Source organism: Talpa occidentalis, unplaced genomic scaffold (assembly GCF_014898055.3).
Source record: "Talpa occidentalis isolate TD23 unplaced genomic scaffold, MPIMG_talOcc4v2.1 talOcc4.6, whole genome shotgun sequence".
Taxonomy (NCBI): domain Eukaryota; kingdom Metazoa; phylum Chordata; class Mammalia; order Eulipotyphla; family Talpidae; genus Talpa; species Talpa occidentalis.
Window position 1 is genome coordinate 129635714 of NW_023604972.1, and position 26702 is coordinate 129662415.

A 26702-nucleotide genomic window follows, 5' to 3' on the forward strand; every position below is an offset into this window, starting at 1 on the left:
ATCTGTAGTTCATTTTCTTTACATGTGCACAATAATGTCTACTATCGAAGAATGGTGTTAACTCATTAACTCAGTTTATGAAAGGATGCTTTCCAGTACTGGTGCTTATTAGGGCTACAAAAAATGTACCCTAACATTGTTCTTGAGCCATATCCCATAACAAATTGGGTATTATCCAGGACACCTTCCATTTTGAAGGCAAGTTGCCTCAAAGCCCCAGAACACCCAGAAATTACTGGTATTTGTTACCATTGTAGGTACTTTCTCAGGATCTGTAGATGCACTTCATGCTACAGAAGGCGCCTCAAGTCATCCAACAATCCTTAAAGGAAATTACTCCCCAACATTGACTCCCACACACAACTGGGGGTGACAATTGGCCCTCCATATCAGAAGTAAGTCAGGAGCTATGCAGAACCTCAAACAATGACTGAAAACATTATTCTTCCTGGAATGAAGTCTTCTCACAGTCACTGGGGAAGACTAATAACCCAAACAGTAAAAAGACCCTGGTGGATTCAGGTATTGCTGATTGCCTTTCTCCAAACAGGAATAGTTCTAAGAAGTGGGTGAGGGTTAAGTCCTTTGAAATAGTAAGAACCCATTACAGAAGACCTCTGCCTCTCTCGAGGTTCCACACTTAGAACATGAGGTAAATGCTAGAAAATATGAATAGCAACTGAATGCTATTTTGACTTTCATTAATGAGTTTCCTTCCCTCTGACTGCAAGCCCAGTTAAAGAGAACTTACTTCATTTTCAACCTGGAAATTAGGCCGTGCTAAAATATTAGAAGGAAAAAGTGCCTAAAAACCAGTTAAAGGAAAGATAATCTTGAATTGAAGATGTGCTGTTAATGACCCATTATTCTCTAAAATCAGGTGTCAAGCCATGGATTCATCATACTGGAGTGAAAAGCTCTCCAGTTCCATCTATCCCCAATGATCCTGCTCCAGACAACCTCAAATAGCTGTTCAAAAGGGAACTTCCAGATAAGTTATCTCCCATTTGTAGCCCCAAAGGACTTATGTCCCTGGCCTGGAGAGAGTGTCCTAACTAAAATGTCACAAAGTGTGGCTACTGGAGGAAACAAAATGTAATTGTTGGATCTGCCACATACTTCCCAGGTCCATGGGAAACAGACAAGCCACTTGACTGATCCAGTAACCTATTTAAGATCAATTCCTGACTAGTTATCTTTCTACAGTAACCCTGCACAGACATTGCCTTCTGGGTGCAAGTAACATGGCACCAAGAGGACACACTCCCCTGTCTTCTCTCCCCCATAATTTATGATCCCTGTGGACCCCTAACTCTGGGTGCTCCTCAGTCTGATCTCTACTTAAACAATGCCAAGAAAATTCCCGTCCCCTTAGATGCGACTAAGAAAATCTCCACCCTGTAGTCTCCTGATGGGTAGTAGGAGACTACAGGGATCAGCATATGGGAATCCCAATTCTGAGTGCTGGAGTTTGCGTTAAGTAGGGCATGATCTGGAACCTGTCTGCTACCATTGTCAGATTTCTGAAGAGAACCCTCAGAAGCAAAGCAGGGCAACAAAATTCACTACACTCTGGCCAAGTTGGTTTTGGACAACTGCATTGCTCGAGGCTACCTGTTAGCCTAAATAGCTGGGTGTGTGCTGCCGCCAAGACCACCTGCAGCAGTTACATTAACACATCAGGGTAAGTGGAGACTTATGTCAACCACCTTTGAAAAATCTACCTGGTTTCAAAATGTTAGAAAAATGGACCCAATTATTCTGCCTCTGGTCTGGGCATTTTATTTCATACACTGTTACAGTACAGCTAATTTTTTCTTTGCAACATGGCACATTTGGTCCACCGATTTATTCCAAAACATTTGTGAAGCAGTATCCCTTAGAACTCATCCCACTCTGCCCCATGAAGCCAAAGAACATGTATTTCAACAAATTAAGCTCTTTGACCTCAAGATCTCCAAATGCCCCCAATTCAGCAGGAAGTAGCCAGACTCATCTTGATGCCCCGTCTTCCATAGAAATGGAAAACTACTGACGTGGGGAGTTGGAAGCACAGAAACAGCTTTATGCCTGAACTTTCCCTGATGGCCACTGTTGTAACCTTCAGCACACAGAGAAACATAACTGTTAACTCCCCTAAAATGCTCTTCTACAAACCTTTGTTTTCTATTGACAGATGACTTATAGACATGAAGGGTCCAAAGTCCCGATGACCCAGACCATGCATTCTGCCTGCACAGCAACAACATTCTGACCTGCAGGTTCACAGAAGTAGGTAAGAACTTTCCAGCTAACAGGAACATTAGACTCATATTAACCACAGAAAATTGGCTCCATCTAAGCTGAGATCTGCTATAAAAAGCCTACCCCTTTGCCCAGAAAGAGAGATGCGAGTCTCCAATCTTATCAGCTTACTGGTTTTCTGAAAATCCTTGCTTTTCTAACCAGACCTTGTAGCCCATGGCTGGCTTGTGAGCAGTGAGGAGCCAACCTTTCCCTGGCAACACCGACAAGGGGTAGCTGACCTCTGAGGGATTTTCCAGTAAACGAACAGTGATTACTTTAAACAGTCAAGTGGAAACTAAAAGTTAATGAAAAACCCTGCCCAAATTCTGGTAGACACCAGACCTATACTTGCTAATTTCAGTGTCTCTCTGGAACGTGAAGACAGGGTTCAGGTGAAAGTGAAAGTTGTGAATGGTGAGAATTCTTCTAAGCTAGCTAGTCCCAGAAAAAGCACACCAGTAGATGTAAGTGCCATGTCAGTCCTTTGATAAAGAATTGGGTTGTAAGCAGAAGTATGTGTAATTAGAAACATCGGTTCTTGCCTTGCAAAACCAAAAAAAAAGCTCTAAATATTTCAAAGTATACCTCTCCTATCATAACCTTGACCTCAACTATGTTATCTCAAACTTAATGCTATTATAAAAAATACTGGTCTTGGGAAATAACAGTTCATTCTTAGAGGAATTTGTACTCTAAACATTTTGACCCATAAGTAATTTTGGGATTTTTCAGAAGGCCCGAGGGATAGGCCATAATATTTGTTCTCGCTCTTTATAAAAAGGAAACTTGTAAACTGATTAGATTTTCTTTTTGCATCTTTTGTTCTATGCATTACATCTTAGGTCAACATTTTTTTCTCCACCACCATCTGTCATAGCTTCTTTGGCCCGTTCTTCCTTCTACCTCCCTCTTTATCTCACAAACATCACTTTTATTAATGTCTGCTAGTTGTCATTCTGACTACACAAAATCCCCTCGACTCCTTCCATTTTGTTGTAAACGGCAATTTATTTTCTGTCCCTTGTGACTAATAGTATTACATATTCTTGATCCAGTTCTGTCAATGGCCCTTTAGGTTGAGTCCATGTTCTAGCTTTTATAAATAGAGCTGGAATAGATTGCAGGGTGTGTAGTTTCTAAGCTGACTTACTTAATATGTTAAAGGACATGGGCAGATTGTACAATAAGCAGCAATACTGTAATCTTTGTTTTTACAGATATGTTAAATGTTTCAGAAAATAATGACTGAAAATCTGATGTCTCCTGGTATAATATTAATTATAATTACTATATCTTAAAATGGTGTACATCACAGGAAGAACTAAATTTCCTTATCAAATAAGTGCTGAATATTTAACAATGGACATGTTTAAGTCTGTATTAGGCAGAAGATAATTCTGAAGACCGAGAAATCTTCATGATAGTCGACATTAAAAGGCAGAAAGTATTTTTCCCATTGGAGATGTGAGGTAAGGTCAGCTACTCACACAGGTAAGTCATCCCTATCTCTGAGGGAATCTCTCCCCAGTACATATTTTCCATAAAGGCTTCACCATTAATAAGCCATCTAGGCTAATGATATAAACTCCATACATCACTGTGAGAGGTGACAAAGTGTTCAAGAAAAGAACTTTATGGAAACCAGAACAAAAAAGTACCCCTTTAATTATGCTGGGTTAAAGCTGTTTAAATAGAGCCTCCACCTCTTTTGGGGAGCAGCATACAGACTGCCCCTGATGCAGAATTGAATTAGCTTCGATAAGTTTTTGCTTGCTGCCTGCATTTCTGTTCAAGTTCAGGAGCCCTGAATTTGGTAACAAATCTTATGTCATTGATAATTGTTTTACTGCTGTTTTGCAAAAGCGAGACTCATGGAAAGGACATAATAAGTACTCCGGACCACTGACAACATGTGAAACTAGAAGGTATTGGATATACATCTCAGCCTGAAAACGGCTCTCCTGACATCTGGTCCAGTGTGAACACTGGCGACCTCAAAATCAAGAGAAGTATCTGATACTTAGGTAGATACTGTTAGATCAAGACTTCATACCTCAAATACGAAAGCTTTTCTTCTTGTGGCACTGACCATAAAAGAATATTGTTCATATCGCCTATACTACTGCTGAGGGATCTAAGTGTTCCTACTGCCAAATTTGTCATTAAAAACTCTAGTCTAACTGTAATACTAGGTGGCCATGGTCCTTTCTATGATCAATTTCTTTCCCATTCCCAATGATACCATGAACTACAATCTTGCCCCTTTAAAAGACAGTCTGACTTTTAATGCCAGTGCCTTGGTTTATCTTTTATACTAATTATAACATGACCAATTAAACAAATACCAATACAAATTGTAGCACCTTGTAACCCATGTTCCTATGAATATCAGATGTGTACCCAATTACAAAATATCTTGCCAGTGGCCCCCACCTTTACAAGGCCAACATTGTTTTGAAACTAGGATAGCACATGGCTGTCTTTAACACAAAGTATCTGCACTCTAGATCCCAACACTTGGTGCAACTAGGTTAACATTTCTGGGAAAGTTGAAACTCAGCTACATCAGATTACTCAACAAGTCACTATTATGAAAGGGCCTCCTTCCATATAGACTTTGACTTACTTGACATTGATCTAGGAACTTTGCCTCCAAAGTACACATTCCAAATGAATTAATTCTGCTGAAAATAGTCATAGTGACCTCCATGATATCTTGTATTCTCTCAAAAGCTTTAAATGCATGTTAAGAAGATCATTTGCTTGGTAGTTAGAAGCTTCTGGAACCCAGAAAAGGCAGAGCAGTGAGTAGTAGTGATGAAAAAGCCTTAAATTTTGATCAGATCACTCAAAGTAGGATCAAAATGGAAGGGGGAGGGTAATTGTTTAAAAAAAAAAAAAAAACAGGTCAAAAATAGGTCTTTGTGCTAAGCCCCTTATCACCAAACAGACTTTATATATAACAAAATTACAGTTTTAGCCTCTCCCAGAAATGGAATCTTAAAGCAGTAAATCTGGACTTACCAGGTCAGCAAGAGTGAGGTACCCTGCCTCATAGTTATTCAGTTAAGTGTTGGCTCAGTTAGAAACAAATCAAGTACTCCTAAAACTTGGCACATGGACCCCACAAACCATGACTGTTTCAATTAAAGTAGGGACTCCTGATGTTCCATTTAGGGAAAATGTTACAGAGCAAATGCCCACTTCACAGGGCCTAACTGTAAAGGGATCAATTCCTGCAACATCAGCAGTTTAGAATGTTCTTATTAATCCACCATTAATTGGCTGCAAAAACATTACCACAAATACGGTGTCATCACAAAAATACTAGCTATGAATCATAAGAAAACAAAAATGACAATAGTGATTTCTAATCTAACCTTGGTGCATGTGACATGATATGCTTGGACTTGCATCCATGCATGGAGCCTTCAGAAAACTTATATTTAATGAGTAAATATAGCTAACATACTTTCCAGTTGTGATGTTAAATTTTAATATGATTAATAATTGTTTTTAATCAGCCTTTAAATGTAAAAATGTAGTTTCATTCCTCAAAAAATTAGAGAATACAGAATCAAACAATGTCAGGAAAATTTTAAAAGGTCTAACATTTATGTAATAGAATATAAGATAGCAAAAAAAGAGACAATGTAAGGGAATTTTTGAATTATGGCTGAGAAACTTCAAAATTAACAACATACACCATGCTAGAGATCTTTGAAACTCAGGAACATCAAGCAGGATAAATACCAACAAACAAATTTACAAACTATATAGAGACAACATAATCATACTGCAAAAAGTCAAAGAGAAAATATCGAACATAGCTGGGAATACCTTATCTACAGAGGAACTAGTGGCTATCTCATCAGAAAATGGTAGCAAAAAGAAGGGAGTGAAATATTTAAAGATGTGATTAAAAACACCAAATAATTCAATATCCAGAGACATTACCCTTCAAAAGTAAAACTATCTCAGGCAATATAAGCTGAGTTGATGTGTCAGTTGCAGGCTAACCCTATATAAATTGTTAAAATGTAAGTTCCTGTGGGAGAAGGAAACTTATATAGATCAGAAAATATGAATGTACAGTAAGATCACTGTATATAGGAATAAATGAAGATTGAAGATGAACTATCATTGCATTTATTTTAATTCAACAAATATAGCTGATTTTAAATAATTACAACAATGTATTGAATAATTATAGCACATGAATAAATGAATTAGTGTCACAAAGTATGGGAGGGGAGAATCAGGAGCCTCTACTGGAGGCGATTGGCATAGTGTTAAAAGTTTAAAATGTTTGACTTAATTTAAAATGCATGCTGTGAACTCTAGACCAACTTAATTTTTAAAAGATAATATAAGAAAACATTTAAGATGTCCAAAATCAGAATGCAAAAAAGGACAAAGAACACATTACAAAGAGGAAACAGTTACTACTATGGTAAATTTGAAATACTTTGCATTCAAAGAGTCTGAAGTTACATTTTTAGAAAAGTGAGGAACTCCACAGACATATTCACCAAGGTACTAAACATAGCTTGTGCAAATTGCTACAAATAAGCAAATGGCAGTTTAAAGTCTCTGGAAATTGTCATGAGAACATTCAGCAAATGAAGAAATGTGTACTCAAAAACAAAATTCCAAAACAAAGAAAATTCAGAAGGTATAGAAATTGAGCCAAGCTTCCTCTCTCCCCCACCCCACACCTCATTATGATGAAGCCTCCACTGCAGGTGGGAGTAGAGATGGACACAGGCCCCATTCCCTGAGCTCCTAATCAGGGGATACAGTATCAGAAGGAAAAGGTTGCCAGCATTTCTCATTCACCCTAAGTTGCAGGAAGTTCCTGCTGAGCATAGGAGAGGACTGGGGTGTCCTTTTGCCTCACAGTCCTAACTCAGGATGAAATGTCTATCCAGGTGCAAAAAGCTGAGGCTGCCTGCACCCCAATAGGCCTTCCCGCAAGTGATGCGAGAGGCAAGCGAAGGCTAGGGGCCACCATGCCTTCAGCTTCATCAGAATTATTCTCAGTGTTAATACAGTACATCAGAACAGCTCCAAAACCCAAAGGAACTGACTTTATTTTAAACATAGTTTGAAGAAGTACAAAATAATTATAATAGCACAAAGAGGCAGATGGGAGTGACTGTATGTTAGAGCAAGGAGGCGCCACCAGACATTTGAGCCCAGGGGAACAAATGAAGCCCACCTGACCTGGTAAAGAACAATGTCAGTGTGACACACACTGTGTGTGGTCTCTTGCACTCTTTTCTCACCTTCACTAGATCAAGATTATACACAGTGGGCCTCCCTGGTGGCGCAAGGGGTTAAACACAGCACTATGAAGCAATCTGCAGCCTCTGCAGCACAAGTTTGATCCCCGGCTGGCCAGGGAGCTACCCACATGGCGCAGCAGACCTCTCCTGTCTCGCCCGCTGCTCCCCTCAGCAGTGTATTTTAGTCAATCTGCCTGTTCTGTCCCCTACTCTGTCTCTGATGAATCCTGTCACCCGCTGCATCTCTGGCCTGTACCCCAGCTTTGTATGCATAAATAAATCTTTAAAAAAAAAGATTTATGCACGGTGATACTTATAACAATGTATTGCATTTATACAGAAAAGGAAACTGACACCCTAAGCTCCCACTTTAAGCTATAGACAAAAGAACATCTAAAGTCCACAGCAGGAAAAACAATAAAATCAGAAGTAAATGAAAACTGGAGAAACAATGAAAAAGTAATAAAATCAAAAGCTATTTCATTTGAAAATAACAAAATTGATAAGCTGCTAGGTGAGCTAAATAGGGAAAAAATGAGAGGATACAAATTTATCAATATCAGATAAAAAAGGTATCATCTATAATGATCTCATAAATATGAAAATAATGGTAAATGAATTTTGCTAGATCCAATTTTGATAAAATGGACTATTTTGAAAAAATCATTATCAACAGTCACACATGAAGGAACAGGTAACAAAGTTGTATGTCTACTAAATAAAGTAAATCAATAACCTTCATTAAAGAAAATACCTGCATGGTCTCAGTGGTAAATTAAAACATTTAAGGAAGAACTGATTGTCAATTCTTTATAATCTCCTTCATAAAATAGATGTAGAGGGAAAACTTCCAGTAGACCAGCATTATTCATTCATTCCAGTAGATCAGCATTATTCTAATACCAAATCAGATTAAGAAAGGCAAACTAAAGACCAACACCTCAAGAAAATCAATATAAGAACCCTTAAAATGTTAACATGTAGAGGTCAGTGATATTAAAAAAAAAATAGACCTGAACAAGTGTAATCCAATCCAGGTTGGTACACATTCAAAAATAGATATAGTTTACCATCTTAGCAGGCTCATGAAAAAAAAAAAAATCATTTAATCCTGACACTTAATAAAATCCATTTTCATTTATAGTTTAAAAATCTCTCAGCAAAGTAGGAGTAGAGGCTAACATATTTGAGGAATATTAACTTCAAAAAGTCCTAAATCAATATTGATAAACTAAAAGCTTTCTTCTAAGATTAAGAACACCATACCTAGTCATTATCACAAAGCAAATGTAATAGAGATAAAAATAAGTCATAAGATCAGAAAGGAAGAAATAAAACTATATTTACATATAACAATTGTCTAGGCTAATTATAAAGTGTTGACAATTTTCTGGAGTTAAGTAAATATAGAAATGTCACAGAGTAGGATACTAAGAAAAAAATTGCTATAACAAAAATGAATAGTTGAATAGATATTAAGTATTTTTTATAACACCCAAAATAAAATACTTAGGAAAGTCTAAGGAAATATGTAAATGAACTATATACAAGAACTATAAAACTCAAATATATAGAGAGATAGTGTTCATGAACTGGAATATTCCATAGTGTTAAGATTTTAGTTCTCAACTTGTTCTATAGATGGCAACATAATCAGATTCCAACAGCTACTTCAATAGACAAACTGACTTTCAATTTTATGTAGAAAGGCAAAAAAAGAGCAAGCAAAACACCTTACTAGAGCAAAGTTATAGAACTGTCAATAAAGCTACAGTCATCTAGTAAGCATATTTTTGTAGAAAGAATATACGAATCAATGGAACTGAATAGTCCAGAAATAGGCGACTGAATATAGTCAACTAATCTTTGACCTAAGAACAAAGACAAATCAGTATAGATAGGATAGCCTTTCAACAAATGCTGTTGGTATAATTGCATTAATACCTTCACAAAATTAATTCAAAACATAACACCTACATGAACAAGCAAAAACAAACAAACAAAAAACCTTATGGAAAGCATGCATTAAAGAAAAATAAGTGATTTGGTTGTGACAATGTATTTTTATATAAAACACCAAAACCATAATCAATTAAAATGATATACTCAGGGTTTGTTTTTTTTTTTTAAAGTCAAGTATCTGTTTTGTGAAAGAAAATGAAAAGACAAACCATGCACTGAGCGAGGATTTATAAAACCTCTGGTAAAACAAATAAACACACACTTGAATACAAAATATACAAATAAATATTTTAAGGAACACTAATAAAACAATTAAGAAATTGACCAAACATCTCAATAGACACTTCAAAGAAGATATACACATAGCAAATAAAAATACTAAGTGTTCAACATCATTTTTACAAAAGAATTACAGATTAAGAGTATAACTGGATACCTATTAGAATGACATTTAGCCAATTAATAAATTTGTAGCCAAAGTACCTGAAACACCAATTACTAGTTGGGATATTAGGGATCTTATTTCATTGTATCCTGTTTGGCATTTTCTTATATGGTAAACTTGATTTTATGATACAATGGAGTAATAATACTCCAATGTTTTTACCAGCTAATTTTAAAATATAGGTCCACACACATACTTGAACCTGAAAATGTATAGGAACTTTGATCGCCAACATCTGTCGAAATTAAGATACCTTTCAAATTTGTAATGAGTAAAGAACTGTGCTATAGCCATACAATAGAACTTTACTGAGTAATAAAAATAAAGTAACTACCAAGCCACACTCAGATCTGGATGAGTCCTAAATTCATATTACAATGTGATAAAAAGCCATTCTGGAAAAAGTTGTTACATACGCTGATTCCAACTATATGACTTTCTAGAAGTAGTAAAATTATAGTGATGGTAAAAAGTAAGTGGTAGCTAGAGGTGGAGGGTTGAATTATAGATGATTTGGGGAGGAGGACAGTAACTATGATACTATATCAACATGGCATTGCATACTTGTTAAAACTCATGGTACTTATGGGGCAGAATTTACCCTTGTTATAGGCACATTTTTAAATATATGTTATGTTGTAGCCTGGGAATCCAGAATTGAAAGGATTCATGATAAACATATTAACTTTATTACAAACATATGAAACTACCTCATGAAGAGGTGGGTGAAATGGGGCTGAGTTAGATATATATTTAATGAGTGTAATTAGTAACTCTAAAAGCAAAAGAAAGTACACATAACACTCTAGTTCATAAAATTGTTTTATATGGGGGGGTGAGATACCTATTCTGATACTATGCACATGTGCTAGAATTGGACAATTAAGTGAATGGCAACGATGAACGCCACATTCCTCACTATTTGGGGAGAGTTTAACACAAACTGGAAGAGGGGAGGTTAGAATTATCCAGTTGTTATTGGATTAGAGTTGGAGATTGCTTAGCAATATGAACACCTCTGGCTTGCTATAGATACACATGGTTACATATAGAAGAACTTATAGATCTGTATTTGCACATACAAGGGCTAGTACATGTTTCCTTACTATATCAACTGAGAGGGAAGACAGAGTAATAAAACCCCAGTAGCAGTTATCATCTAACATCAGATATTGGTTTGTAGACATTGTCTAGTGAAATGAGGCCGTGTCCCTTGAAGAAAGTTGATTCCAGAAAATAAGTACCAGTATATATATATATTTATTTTTGTGGGACTCTCGCCGGTGGCTGGGGAACGAACCAGTACTGCAGAGGCTGCAGGCAGCCTCGCAGCCCAGCGCTCAACCACTGCGCCACCAGGGGAGGCCCAATAAGTACCAGTATTTTTAAGTACATTCGCACCTTAAATCATGTGACTATCTCAGAGACAAAAGTAAATTGCAAAATGTTTCAGTGGTCAAATTTGGAACAATTTGAACAAGAAAATAAAGTTAAATGAATATCCATGACATTTTATATTTGCACAAACTATTAAATGATTGAGGGACAAAAGGCTAATACCCTTGAAGAATACACCCAAAGAATTTATGTGAATATTCTACCTTCAAGGGGTTGTGTGTTATACCCTGCTCCTTAAGTGGGCTACAGTGAATTCCTTCTAGAGTACTGAATGCAAAAATGTGGAAGGAGAAAATATTAGGTTTCCAGTTTAAAAAAACAGCAAATACTACTTCAGTTACTTGACTAAGTATCAATAGTGATAATCACAAAATATAGTCTGACTTCACTATTTGATGTTTGACTGTCGATATATTTTAAGACTTATCCTTACATTCCCTTCTGCCTCACACCAAGGAAAGTTGATAAGCAAAATAAATCAAGAAGAAAGATTGGGCCTCCCCCGTGGTGCAGCGGTTGAGCGCTGGGTTGTGAAGCTGCCCTCAGCCTCTGCAGCGCCGGTTCCATCCCCGGCTGCTCCCCGGCCACCGGAGGAGGGTCCCACATGGTCCCACATGGAGCGCAGACCTCTCCTGCCGCCCGCTGCTCCCCTCAGCAGTGTACTTCGTCAGTCTGCCTGTTCTGCTCTCCGCTCTGCCTCTGGTGAATTCTCTCACCCTCCTGCGCTTCTGACTGTACCCAGTGCTTGTATAAGTAAAAATAAAAAAAAAAAAAATACAAAATCCCATAAATAACATTAAAAAAAAAGAAGAAAGATAAATAGTGGATGAATTCATTCACATATGGAATACAGAGAAAAAGGAACAGAGAAACCAAACTAAAACAAACCCTAGAAATCTAACTGGAAAACTTAGGTACCAGAAGGGGGCAGGGGATAGGGGGCAAAATGTGAGGGGTCCAAATGATCTATTGAAGACTATGGGTGCCTTGGTGGTGGATGCGGTGTGGTAATATACATATGAGGAGGCATGAACCTATACCTCTGAATAGTATTGTACACTGTTACCTCAATAAATAAATAATTGGGGTCCCTCCTTCAGTCCAGGTGGGAGAACCAAACCATGCAAGCCCATTCCCATGTGGGAATCCTCACCCACCCCAGTTCAGCACTTGTAATCATAATAATAAATCAAACCATATCCCATAAAACTCCAAGAAAGCACAGAAATAAAGTTCCTTGACATGGGGTTTTGTAATTTTTTTTGGGTATGACACTAAAGCACATGCAACAAAATTAAAGACAAACAGTCTAAACTCAAAAGCTTTTGTCCAACAACAAAGTGAAAAAGTGAAAAGATCACCAATGGAACAGACAAGATAGATGCAACCATATATCTAATAAGGGGCTAATATGTAAAATATATAAAGAACTCATACAACTCAAATAGCAAAATAAATAAAACATGGACAAAGATATTTTTCACAAGAAAATGCACAAAAAAAAGGCCAACTGGTACATGTAAAAGTGCTAAAATTATTAATCTTTAGGTAGATGCAAATTAAAACTAATGAGCTATTACCTCATACCTGCTAGAATCACTGCCATTAAAATAAGAGATAGCAAATGCTGGTGTGGTTGTGCAGAAAAGGGAGTGTTTGCACAATGATGCTAGGATTTAACTATTGTAAACTGGTACAACCACTATGGCAAACAGTATAAAGGATCCTCAAAGGAAAAATAAATAAAAGAAATACATATGATCCAGCAGTCTTATTTCTGGGACTACATCTGAAATAAATGAAAACACTAAGTCAAAAAAAAATATATATAGGGCCTCCCTGGTGGCACAAGGGGTTAAGATGCAACCTGTGAAGCTTGCTGCAGCCACTGCAGCATTAGTTAAATGCCTGGCCAGGGAGTTACCTACATGGCGCAGCAGACCTCTCCTGACTCACGCACTGCTTCCCTCAGTAGTATTTCAATTGCTCTGCCTGTTCTGTTCCCTACTCTGTCTCTGGTGAATTCTCTCACCCCCCTCTGCAACTCTGGCCTGTACCCCTGTTCTTGTATGTATAAATAAATCTTTAAAAAATATGTATATCTATATATATGTATATATAACTGAAACCCCATACTCACAACGGCATTATTTACAGTAGCCAAGTCACAGAAACAAATGATACGTATGTAAATGGATGACTGGATAAAGTTGTGGTATAGACATAATAGAATATGATTCAGCATTAAGATAAGGAAACCCTACCATTTGCAACAATATGAATGAATCTTAAAGGCATTATGCTAAGGGACTTAAGTGAAAGACAAATATTTGTGTGATCTCATAAGTGGGATATTTAAAAAATCAGAAAAAGATAATAGAAATAATACTTTTGGTTATGAGAGACTGAGTGTGGGGAAATTGGAGGGAGTTATGAGATAAATAGGTGTCAGGAATATAATGTATGACCAAACGCTAGCTAACACTGTTGTAGGATAGATAGGAAAGTTGTTGAGAGTTAATCTTAAGTTCTCAGAACAACAAAATATTTTTCCCTTACTTTTTCTTTTTTCCTTTGTATTATATGTGAGATAATGAATGATAGATAAAACTATTGTGGCAATATTGTCACAATATGTATAAATTAAATCAAGCCATATGTGTTAAACTTAGAGTGGTGCATGTAAATTATTTCTCATTAAAACTGAAAAAAAATAAGGTATCATTCTATGCATTTAAATATTTTTGTGATGAAGGCAAAAATCTGAATTGGAATAACATTTTCAGTTCTGACATTTTATCAAGCCTTTTCTAAGTATTTAGTATACATCACAACATGCATTCTCCTCACTCCCAAACACACACACATGCACAGTGAAGTAAATATTTTACAGATGGAAAAACTAGGGCAAAGAAAAGGTAACTTCTCCAAGGACATATTATAGCTGGGAATTGTGGCTGAGATACTATCTCAAGTTATTTGGCTTTGGACACCCTGGTCTAATCACTATCCTAAGAACTCTCCAGATAGAGGAGCAGAGGAGCAGATGATTCAATTTGTATTTGAGTGAACAAACAGAATGTATGTTGCTTATGCCCAGGGAACAATTTATCATGGAAGCAAACTTGGTCATTCTGTGTTGGTTACACATCTAAAGGAAAAGACTTCCTAACTCCAGTCTAAGGAAAATCATCTTTTACTGATTGATAATAAAGGTTCTGAACTCAACCAATGAAAGGTACTTTATAAAGGCACAACAGGCAATTTTGGGTTCCAATATATCATATATCATATGATGTATTTTGATTTTCTGCAATATTCTCTTTGTATCAGACTAAAAATGGCATTTTATCTTGTCGGTTGGTTGTCCAGGAGTGGAATTTGATTGTTAGCTGAACTTGTGCCAGAGACTTTCCTTCAGCAAAGAAGGAAAAAAATCCCTTATTATTGAAGTAATTGTTTTATAGTTCAGTCATCTGAGCTTTCAGAGAATTCTTTTGGGCTGGGTTAAAGAAGCATTTGGTCTAATAATACTTCTCTTGACCACACAAGCACTTTGTAACTAAAATCATGCATTTATAGGGATCAATATTGAACTTAAATTGTTTTATTTTGTGCAGCTGTTTGCTTTTCCCCCCTCAAGTGTACATTTTTATGTAATTTTGATAAATATCTTTTAATGCACTGTTGAAATTTAAGTGGACAAAATCCTTAGTAGGGGATTTAATTTAGATCTTAAAATAGAGGGAGCAGTGATCTAGCTATCTATTGCTATGTAAAAAACAAAAATCTACAAAAGCTGCTGCATAAATTGGTGGACTGAAACAATATCATTTTGCTAGAGTTGAAGATTTCATGGTTTGGATTTCACCAGGCGATTGTTCAACTCCACATGGCATTAAGCTAAGCTTTTAGGTGGTCTTCAAGTTGCATTGTTATCAGGAAGGTCTGGATGACATCCACACATGCCTGGCCCTTGGTCAGGTGACTGGGGGCTAGTGGACCTCTTCAGAGGTTTGTTTTTTAAAATCCTTTATCATTTACATCTATATTTCAACAACTGTTTACAGTATAACAATCTACTATCCATAGCTCATTTTGAATTCCAGTCTTGTATTAGAAAGCAAGAAAACAAATTCTCAGAGTTAATGACATAGTGTAACTCTAATTGTTTTGAAAGTGATTGATGGAATCCAGTTTGCTTGGGATTATTTACCAGTTTTAATTTAATATATTCACTTGATCTGAGTCCTTTGGACTATCAATATGCTGAAACATACTCTTCATTATGTTTATTCATTAGTATTTTTATTCATTTTGGGCAACTGACCTTTCAGTGATTAGAACACCTCATTATATGTAAGAAGATATGATTAAATGAAACAAACTGAGTATAAAATGGAAACTGCTATTTTAGAGATCAGGGCTTTTGGGGCTGTACACAACATTAATAGAACACAAACTGATAAATTGTAAAAACTTTTAGAATTCATTTCCAACCCCAGTTATTGATCTAATATTAACTTTTGAAAATCTTAACATCGGAAGGAACAGACATTTTTTCACCTTCAGGGGTTCAATTATTCACCTGGGATCAATGACAGTGCCATTCCAAGTAAATGATATTGACTGAATGATTGATTGATTTCCCATGAAACTTGGAACACAATACAGCATTTTGGCTGGATGCTCATAAATCTCTGAGGTTGAGCATAAGTGCACTCTGTTCCGATAGCATTTAAGATGAGCTCAGAAGTTCTCCCACTGCAGCAATGAAGTTTATCTATAGTTGATACTATTGTGAATGACAGCCTAGTAGTAATCTAATCAATAATTTACGCTTTCTGCCCAGAACTGAACTATCCACAAGAGAAGTCCTAAAAGTAATGCATTTGATGTTTGGATAAGAGAGATTTGGCATTTCAAAGTAGTGGTTCATCCAAATAGAAAATGTTCTATTTGCAAACTCTCCCACATTCATTAATGATTTAAAAATATCTACTGTCTTTGTAGTATGTTTTCTATTATTTATTTCCACCAAGGTGGGGATAATTAACTTCACTTTCTCCAGGTTATGACATTTACATCACATTTTATGAATCAGGATGATAAATTGAATTGCATAAGATTAGAAAAAAATTATTTGCACTTACTTAGTTATTTCAATGTGCACCACATATTTTTCAGCTTATGTTGACTCTTTTTTATAAGACTAAAAGTATCAACATGTCATGCTAGTTAATGGAAAATTTATGAACAAGTAAACACTTGGAATAAAGGAGCATCATTTAATAAATTGTGACTTACATGTAAAAGTGAATCCTGTGGTGGAGAAAATGAAAATAATGCCTTTGCCCTTTTGCAAATATGTATGTAATCACGGGTTCATTTTTAGTAAAAATATAATTCAAATTTTTTCATAGAAAATGTTGCTTTGTTGTTTTACCCTAATGAATCAGGCATTAGTGATAATTATTTTTGGAAAAGAATTAGGAGGAGGAAAACTAGGTGCTTTCTTGGAGTAGACTTTCAAATTACTATGGTAAATACTTTTCATGGGAGTAGAAGGGTGTTACCGTCATTCATTATGAATCCTTTTAATCAGGGGTAGTTGGCATTTTTGAGGTTACCTCCCCATCAAATTCAAGTCCATGGACAAATTCTCCCACATTCATTAATGTCAGTCACTGCAGACCCTGTGACTGATTACTTTCTTTCTGGACATGTGATTATCATCTACTCCCAGAAAGCTTAGAGTGTTCCTGAATTAATGACCTGAGTCAATGGACATGTAGTGTCCATTGACCGATGGCAAATGGAAAGTTGGCTTTCTAGCCCTGAAATAATTCTGTGGTGTGTGCTACAGCCCCCCGAGCGTGCTAGTGTGAGCTTGCTAGTGCTGTTCACCAACAGCAATAAATGGTTTGATAAAATGTTTCTCACTGGCTTTCTTCCTGTCCCAACACACTGCTCCTCTCTCTCTATTGCTTCTTGGATTTTTTATGAATAAATTATCTGCAGAAATCATTTTCTCAGCTTCTAGTTCTTAAGGAACCTAGCTTAAGAACAAAGGTAACTTGGAAAATCCCTCTTAAATCATTCTACTCTTTTCCAGAAATGTTATCTGTCCTCAAGTTGCTCTGTAAGGTCCTTATGATGACTTTTAAGTTACACACAGTGTCAAATTTATTTATTTTTTTTTATATTTTTTTAACTTTTTTTTTTTAATAGAGGCATGTTTTATTTATTTATTTGTTTGTTTGTTTGTTTTGTTTATACATGCACTGGGTACAGTCAGAAGCACGGGAGGGTGAGAGGATTCACCAGAGCCAGAGCGGGGAGCAGAGCAGGCAGAAGGACCAAAGGACACTGCTGAGGGGAGCAGCGGGCAGCAGGAGAGGTCTGAGCGCCATGTGGGGCCCTCCTCCGGTGGCCGGGGAGCAGCCGGGGATCAAACCGGCGCCGCAGAGGCCGCGGGCAGCTTCGCAACCCAGCGCTCAACTGCTGCGCCACCGGGGAGGCCCCAAATTTAGATGTGTCTTTGCTCACTATGTCCAAATATGCCTTTTCCCCCCTCCAGCATTTAGAACAAATTCTTGTGTTGAGCATAAAGTAACTAATTGACTTTTGAGGGATATCAAAAAGAGTTCTTTAAAATCTCAGACTCTATTTTAGCATGGTGAAATATTCACACTATTTTGAGATATGTATGAAATAAGGCACAGTAAGGGAGTAGGACCAGTGCACCTTTCTCATGGTATAGCCATATTATCCTTGAGTCACAGGGAAGGTTAGATGCCCTACTCCATTTTTTCTCCTGTTTCAGTCCTACTAATGCTACAAAGCATCTGTTTAATTTGATTAAAAAAAAACCCTAATATTAAAAGATGGTTTCTTAAGGGGCCTCCCTAGTAGTGAAAGGGGTTAAGTCTCAATGCTATCAAGCTATCCCCAGCCACTGCAGCAGAAGTTCCATCCCCAGCCAGGAAAATAACCCACATGGCACAGCAGACCTCACCTGTCTTGCACACTGCTCACCTCAGCAGTGTATTTCAGTAGCTCTACCAGTTCTGCTCTTCACTCTGTCTCTGGTGAAGCCTCTCACCCCCTGCACCTCTGGCTACACTCCGGTTCTTGTGTGCATAAATAAATTAAAAAAACAAAAAAAGATGTTTTCTTAATTTCTTCAACAGTAGGGGAAGCTTTTAGTTTAAATAGAGCATAACTGTATTTCTAGTTTACTGGAGAAAAATCAGAAAGCATTATGTTCATTTCTAAATACGTTTTACAGGAATTAAGCTGTCTTGGATTACATTTCATGGACATGAATTTTTTTTTAAGATTTATTTATTTATACAAGAACTGGGGTACAGTCAGAGGTGTGGGAGGGTGAGAAAATTCACCTGAGACAGCAGGGAGCAGAACATGCAGATGGACTGAAGACATTGCTGAGGGAGCAGAGGGCGAGGCAAGAGAGGGTTACCATGCCATGTGGGTTTCTCCCTGGCCGGCAGGGAGCAGAACCCATGCTGCACAGGCTGCAGACACCTTCACAGCATAGCTCTCAACCTGCTGCACCACCAGGGAGGCCCCATGGGGCGTGTATCTTAACTTCTTATACACTTAGCACATGGAAAAAGAAGTATTTCTTTTTGCAGTCTTTACTGCAGTGACTGGTCTTTCTATTGGATTACTAAACATGGTTTATATCATAAAACAGTCTGAGAATATTCTAGAGGTCTTGAAATTGTGTTACAATCATTCTCTTTTTCTAAGGAAATAGTCTTTGGATGAACACTGGTGAAGGAAGTATACAAAAACCAAATATAGAATTCCAAAAATTAATTAAGGTGTGAATTAACTTAATCCTCAAAGGATGAGGGCTAAGGCAATAAGCAAACGTGTTTTTGCATATATCCTGAATTCAAAAACATGTTGAATAAGGCAGGGAAAGACATTCTTATATCAAAATTTTCCTCATTTCTACAATGTTTCAATGGAGAATGGGCTACACATGCTTTATCTTTCCAATTAAATAATTTGTTTCATTATCTAGATTTGAAATTATGTATGAACAAAAATTACTGAAATCATAACCAAACTGATACAAAAATGCAGACTACAGAGCTAAAAATAGGTCAGTAAACTATTTTTTTATAGAAAGACACTCTTTTAGTGATATAAATTACACAATCCTTAGTCTAGAAAACTTCTGACACAGCACGCCTTATTGTCACTAGTTGGAAGCAAGGTACCCTAGTGAAAGCAGCACAGTTTTGCATTCATACAACGAGGTTTATAAAACAATAACTTTTATTTAATAATCACTATGCCTCACCCTCTTTGTTGGGTGTCTTCTGTTTATCATCCATTCTAATTTTGTCCTCAGAAAAACATTATGGCACCTTATAAATCATGGATACTGGCATGTTTTAGAACAAGTGGCTTAGACTCCAAACTCTACCACTTCTAATCTTGAGACAGTCATGTCACTTCTCTGATTTTAAGGTTTAAAACTGTAAGAATAAAAATGAAAAAACATCATTCTAATGGGTGGAGCATGCACCAGTTAGGATCTGAATCTAGTATTCCTTGCTTTCATAATATCATGAAGAAAATCTGTCCCACCATGATGGAGATTAGGAAAAAAGTGAAAATAGAATTAAAAGTTCAATACCTGTGACACAGAAAACATTCAGTGCACATTTACATGGAAGATGAATGAGTAAGTTAATAACATGTCTGGCTTCTGACTTTTCTATCAGGTTGTTTCCAGCTCAGCCATTGTGCATATCAATTAAAAGAAAGCCTCTGCTGTCCTTTGCTAAGTTGGCTAAGTAGTATCATCTGTCCTGTCACCTATCCCCTTATTCTAGCTATCTCACATGATAAATGAGGCAGGTTATGGACAGGTACTTTAAAAGCCACAAAACACTGTTTGGGTATATGCTGTTTTCTGACAGGCAGTATGGTGAATGTTAAAAGGTTTGTTAAAAAACAAACCTGGATTTGAATATTGCTAGGTTTGCCACTTTGGTAATTACCTGACCTCTCTAAACTTCAGATGTCTCAAGGGCAGATGAGTGTAGTAATTCCTAACACAGTTACAATTAAATGCATCAGACAATACACATAAAGCATTTAATCTTCATCATAGTCTTTAATGCAGCAAGTAATCACTTCAATAGCTGTTACTATCATATTATTGTAATCATTATTATTGTCTTAGCAAGATACATTAAGCACAATTTCTTCAGAGAAATAGTAAACACCAGACTGACAGGCTACTACTCTGTCCCCATCCTATGATCATGGCAGATATTGATAATTTATCATGGTTATTCCTTTCCTGCTGAACCAGGCAAGCCCTGGTGACTGGGATGGTAAATGAGATTATTTGCCACTTTTCTTTCAAGAGCATTTTCATAGATTTCACTAAATATGAGTGAAGATAATGACACAAAAGCAATTTCTAGGCAGAATGACAGCGGCAAAATGGTGGGATAGCTAGACTTAGCTCTCTTTCCTATAGAATCACTGAGTAGCAACAATACACAGATCAAAAGAGCATTAGTGGAAATCCAGATTCTAGTTAAGAGGTTTCAGTGCCCCAGATAAGTGAAAACCGTCATCAGTCACACTAGAAAAGGTAAGCAGAGAAATTGCACTTTACCTACATCAGTTCCTACCCCAAGCTGGCATAACTCAGTATTCAGAGAGATCCCCTCTGTCAGTGATACTTCCCTTGGGGGAAAAGAGTGGAACGTGACACCAATCTCCAAGGGGGTTCAGTTCATAATGGATGTTTCTATCAATAGTTCATTTCTTCCAGAGAGCTGACAGAACTGTATACCCTGGATGCCTGGGGGCATCAAAGAACAAAGAAAGGAGAGTCAGTTTGCTACAACTGACATAACTCTGAGACTAGCAGAAGACACAGAACCTGAGACTGAGCTCCTAAGTGGAAAGGATGAATGGTGTGTGCTCCAATATCCCTAATTGTGGTAAAAACACAGAATCCAGATGATGATTATAGGTAATTCAAAAAATTAAGAATAGGGCATCCCTTGTGGCATAGGGGTTAAAGACACAGCACTGTCAAACTATTGCCAGCTACTGCAGCATGAGTTCCATCCCCGGGAGGCCAGGGAGCTGACCCACATGGCGTAGCAGACCTCACCTGTCTCCCCACTGCTCCCCTCAGCAGTGTATTTCAGTAGATCCACCTGTTCTGCTCCTCACTCTCCAGTGAATCCTCTCATCCCCCCGCATCTCTGGTCTGCACACCAGTTTCTATGTATGTAAATAAATATTTTTGAAAAACCAAAAAGATATGGAAAATTAGTTTTATATATATATATATATATATATATATATATATATAGAGAGAGAGAGAGAGAGAGAGAGAGAGAGGGGGGGGGGACTTCCAGAACCTCTATTCCGCTATGTGGAACAGTCATTCCCTGTTGAAACCTGTCTATAAAGACTGGGGTAGGGGTGTCTATTACTGCACAGATACTAATGCAAATACAAGGAATACAAAGAAGCAGGGAGAAAAGACCCAGTCAAAGAATTAAAAATAGATCTCTAGAAACTAACCCAAATGAAATGGAGATTAATATATTAAATGAAATAATTAATAGTCATCTCTAACTCAATGGATTACAAGGGAACATGGATAGACAACTAAAAAACAGCAGGAAAGCAAGACATGAACAGAATAAGCAAAAAATCACAGAAATAGAAACTTTAAAAAAAGAACCAAACTAATGCTAGATTTGAAGAATATAGTAACTGAGCTGAAAAATTCACTAGAGGAGCACAGCATCAGAAATAATCAAGCAGAAAAAGGAGTCAGTAAAAACAAAGGCAGGTCATTTGTTATCCAGTCTGAAAAGCAGATAGAAAAGTGAATGGAAAAGTGGGAAGAAAGCCTCAGGGACTTACAGGACTAAAAGCAACATGAAAGTACAAAACTCTAGTAAAGGCAAATAAACAGACAAAAACCAACAAAAAGAAAACACTGTGATAGTATCAAAGTGCTCTAATTGTAGTATAAAGTCAAAGCAATAATGTAGTAAATATAACTATAACTGCAAAAAATTGTTTGTGGTAGACACTATAAATTGATATAAATGTTGACAGCAGTAATATACAATGTTGTAAGGGAGAAAATAAAACTAGAGTTTATGTGATTGAAGTTATAATCAACTTAAAAGACTTTTATAACTAATGTTACATAAATCTCATGGTAACTACAATGAAAATACCTACAGAAGACACCACAAAAGGAATCAAATCATTTAAGAAAAAAAAAAATCAGTGAATTACCAAAAACAGAGAAAGATGAAAAGTGACAACAAACTACAAGAAACAAACCAATTAACAAAATGGCAATAGTATGTCCTACCCTATCAATAATTACTTTAAAAGTAAATGAGGGCCTCCCCTGCTGGTGCAGCAGTTGAGTGCTGGGTTGCGAGGCCGCCGGCAGCCTCTGTAGCGCCAGTTCGATCCTTGGCCACCAGCCAAGGGTCCCACCAAAAAAAAATTAAAATAAAAAAATAAAAGTAAATGAATAAAACTTAAAACTACAGGATATATCTATTAATTGAGTGAATGCAATCCAAGATCCAATTATGACGTCTAATCACTTTAGGATTTAAGAACACACAAAGGCTGAAAATGCGAGGATGGAAAAATGATTTCATGCAAATGGTATCAAAAAAAGCAGTGGAGAATATACTTCTGTCAGACAAAATAAACAATAAACCAAAAATTTTAAGAGACAAAGGAAGTTATTATAACAAAAGGGCCGATTTATCAGGAAAATATGGTATATACCTCATATATTTTCAAATTTGTAATACTTAAATATATATTGACAGAGCCAAAGGGAGAATTACATGTTAATACAAAAAAAAGGATATTTCATTATTCCAATTTTAATATGAACAGAACATCTACCAAGGATATTAATCAGGAAGCAGAAGACTTGAACATCACTGTCAACTGAATGGACCTAAGACACATGCAGAACCTTCTACTCACTAACAGGAAAATACATTTTTTTTCACATGTGCATAGAATATTCTCCAGAATTGTGCATACATTAGGTTACAAAATAAGTTAAAACAAATTTAAGATGATTCAAATATCAAGTACCTATTCTGATTACAATACAGTGACATTAGAGATTAATCACAGTACTTAAACTGGAAAAATCACAAGTACATGGAAAATAAACACATTCTAAACAATGAACAGGTGAAAGTAGATATCCAAAGAGAAATCAGAAAATATATCCTGGCAAATGAAACAGAAGAGATGGTAATATCAAGACTTAAGGGATGCAACAAATTCGTATTAAGGGGGGAGAGGGTATAACAGTAATTGACAACAATTAAAAAGAAAAAAGATCTCAACTAAGAAACCTAATTTTATACAGCAAGGGAATAGAGAAGAATAAACTAAATACAAAGAGAGAAGATGTCAGCACAAAGAGTTGGAAGAAAAATGAACAGAATAGAAAAACAAAACAAAAAAAATTAACAGAATTTTGAAGAGAAACAAAATTGACATCCAAACCAAGAAAAGAGAGAAGACTCGGGTAAGTAAAATAAAAAACGAGACATAATTGGGCCTCCCAGGTGGCACAAGCGGTTGAGCACTGTACTCTGAAGCTGTCAGCAGCCTCTGCCACACGGGTTTGATCCCAGCTGGCCGGGGAGAAACCCACATGGCGCAGCAGACCTCTCCTGCCTCGCCCGCTGCTCCCCTCAGCAGTGTATTTCAGTAGATCTGCCTGTTCTATTTTGCTTTATCTCTGGTGACTCCACTCACCCTCCCATGCATCTGGCCTGCACCCCGTTCTTGTATAAATAAATCAATCTTAAAAAAAAATGAGACATTACTGATGCCAGAGATAAGGAGATAAAATATGTAATCTACCAAGATAAAATCATGAAGAAATTAGTAATTGAACAGATTTGTAATAAGGAGATTGAATAAATAAGAAACCTCTCTTGGGTCTCCCCGGTGGCGGAGCGGTTGAGCGCTGGGTTGCGAACTGCCCGCGGCCTCTGCGGAGCCGGTTCGGTCCCCAGCTGCTCCCCGGCCACCAGAGGAGGGTCCCACATGGCGCGCAGACCTCTCCTGCCACCCGCTGCTCCCCTCAGCAGTGTACTTCGGTCCTTCTGCCTGCTCTGCTTCCGGCTCTGGCTCTGGGGAATTCTCTCACCCTCCCACGCTTCTGACTGTACCCAGTGCTTGTATAAACAAACAAACAAATAAATAAATAAATAAAACATGCCTCTATAAAAAAACAAAAAGCTCAAAAAAAAAAAAAAAAGAAAAAAAAGAAACCTCTCTAAAACAAGAAGCCCAGGACTAGGGTGTACCCCTGGTAAATTCTACAGTTTAAAGTAGAATAAATGCCAATCCTATTAAACTCTTGCAAAAAGAACTTAAAGTGGGAACACTACCAATCTTATTTTTGAAGACAGCAGTGTCCTAATAACTAAGTGATAAAAACACACGATAAAAGGACAGAAAACAATGGGACAATGTCGCTGGATCAAAATGCAAAAATCTTCAACAAAATACCAGTAAACTTAACAGTACATTAATGGATCATACAAATGATATTTATCCCTTGATTGCAAGAATATTTTAACACAGAAAAAAACAATGTGATGCAACACATTATCATAAAACAATCTCATGATCATTTCATACCTACAACAATGCAGATAAAATTTGATAAAATTCAACACCATTTAATGATAAATATTTAACAGAAAGAAATTACCTCAATATATTTAAAACCATGTGACTAGTCCACAGCTGGTCACTTACTCAACAGTGAAAAACTGAAATCTTCCTCTAACATCAAGATCTTGACAAGGATGCCTATTCTCACCACTTAAATTCAACATAGTTCTTAAAGCACTAGCCAAAACAGTTAGGTTTAAAAATAAACAAAAAAAAGATAAAATGCATCCAGAAATAAGTTTACTCTGTTCAGAAATTACATACTCTTATATTTAGAAAATCCCACATATTCCACAAAACAAAAATGTCAAAATTAACAAATTCAGTAAAGCGGTAGGGTACTAATATCAAACTTTCTAAAAGGAAAATTAAGAAAACGATTTTATGTACAATAACATCAAAAATAAAATACTTATGAAAAAACTTATCCAAGGAAGTGATTTATACACTGAAAACTTTCGTATTTATAAAATTATAGGAGACATAAGTATATGGAAAAAAATATGTATGTTCATGGATTGGAAGACTAAATATTAAAATACTCATATTACTAGTTAAGATCTGTTAATTCAATGTAATTTATATCAAAATCTCAATGACATGAGATTTATATCAAAATCTCAATGACATGAGATTCATAAGGAGCCACAAAGCATTCTGAACAGCCAAAACAACTGAGAAAGAACAAACAGAGCCTCATACGTATTGATTTCCAAACATATTACAAGGCTGCAGAATTCAAACCAGGATAGCACTGGTGTAAACACAGACCAATGAAGCAAAATAGAAAGCCAAGAAATAAGCTGATATGTGGTCAAAGAACCTTTAACAAGGTGCTGAAACTACACAAACAACTGGTGTTGTGATAACTAGATAGTCACAAGCAAAATAATGAAATTCGAATCTTATTTTACATCATATACAAAAATCAAATGAAAGTTAATTGAGTCTTTAAATTGGAAGACATAAAACTATAACACTTCTAGAAGAAATCACAGGGGAAAAGTTTCATAACATTGGTCTTGCTAATAATTTCTTGGATATGACACCACAAGCATAGAGAAGAAAAGCAAAAACAGACAATGAATTACACCAAACTAAGAAGACTCGACACAGCAAAGGAAATAATCAAAATGAGATGACATCCTACAGAATAGGAAAACCTTTTAAATCCTATCTCTGACAAGTGGTTATTGTTCAAAATATATAATGTCTGCAACACAAGCAGAAAATCAAATAACTTGATTATAAAATTGCAAAAGATTTGCACAAGTATTTCTCTAGAAAGCATACAAATTATCAAGGAGTGGATAAAAAAATTCAACGTCAATAATCATTTGGAAAAATGCAAAACCACAGTATCATCTTATAGTTTTTAGAATGGCCACACACACACACACACACACACAATGATAAGTGTTGGTGAGGATATGGAGAAATTGGAAACTTACACAGTATTACTGGGATTATAAAATTGTACAGCCACTAAGGAAAACAGTATGAAGGTCTTCAAAATTAAAAAAAAATAACCATTCACATGATCCCAAGAA

At 36.5% G+C, this 26702-nt stretch overlaps 1 long non-coding RNA gene across 2 annotated transcripts in view; it reads right to left on the minus strand.

Annotated features, from left to right (window-relative positions):
* LOC119260963 (uncharacterized) overlaps positions 1–26702 on the minus strand; it is a 39547-nt gene that overhangs the window by 11478 nt on the left and 1367 nt on the right. The gene's annotated exons all lie outside the window — the stretch shown is intronic.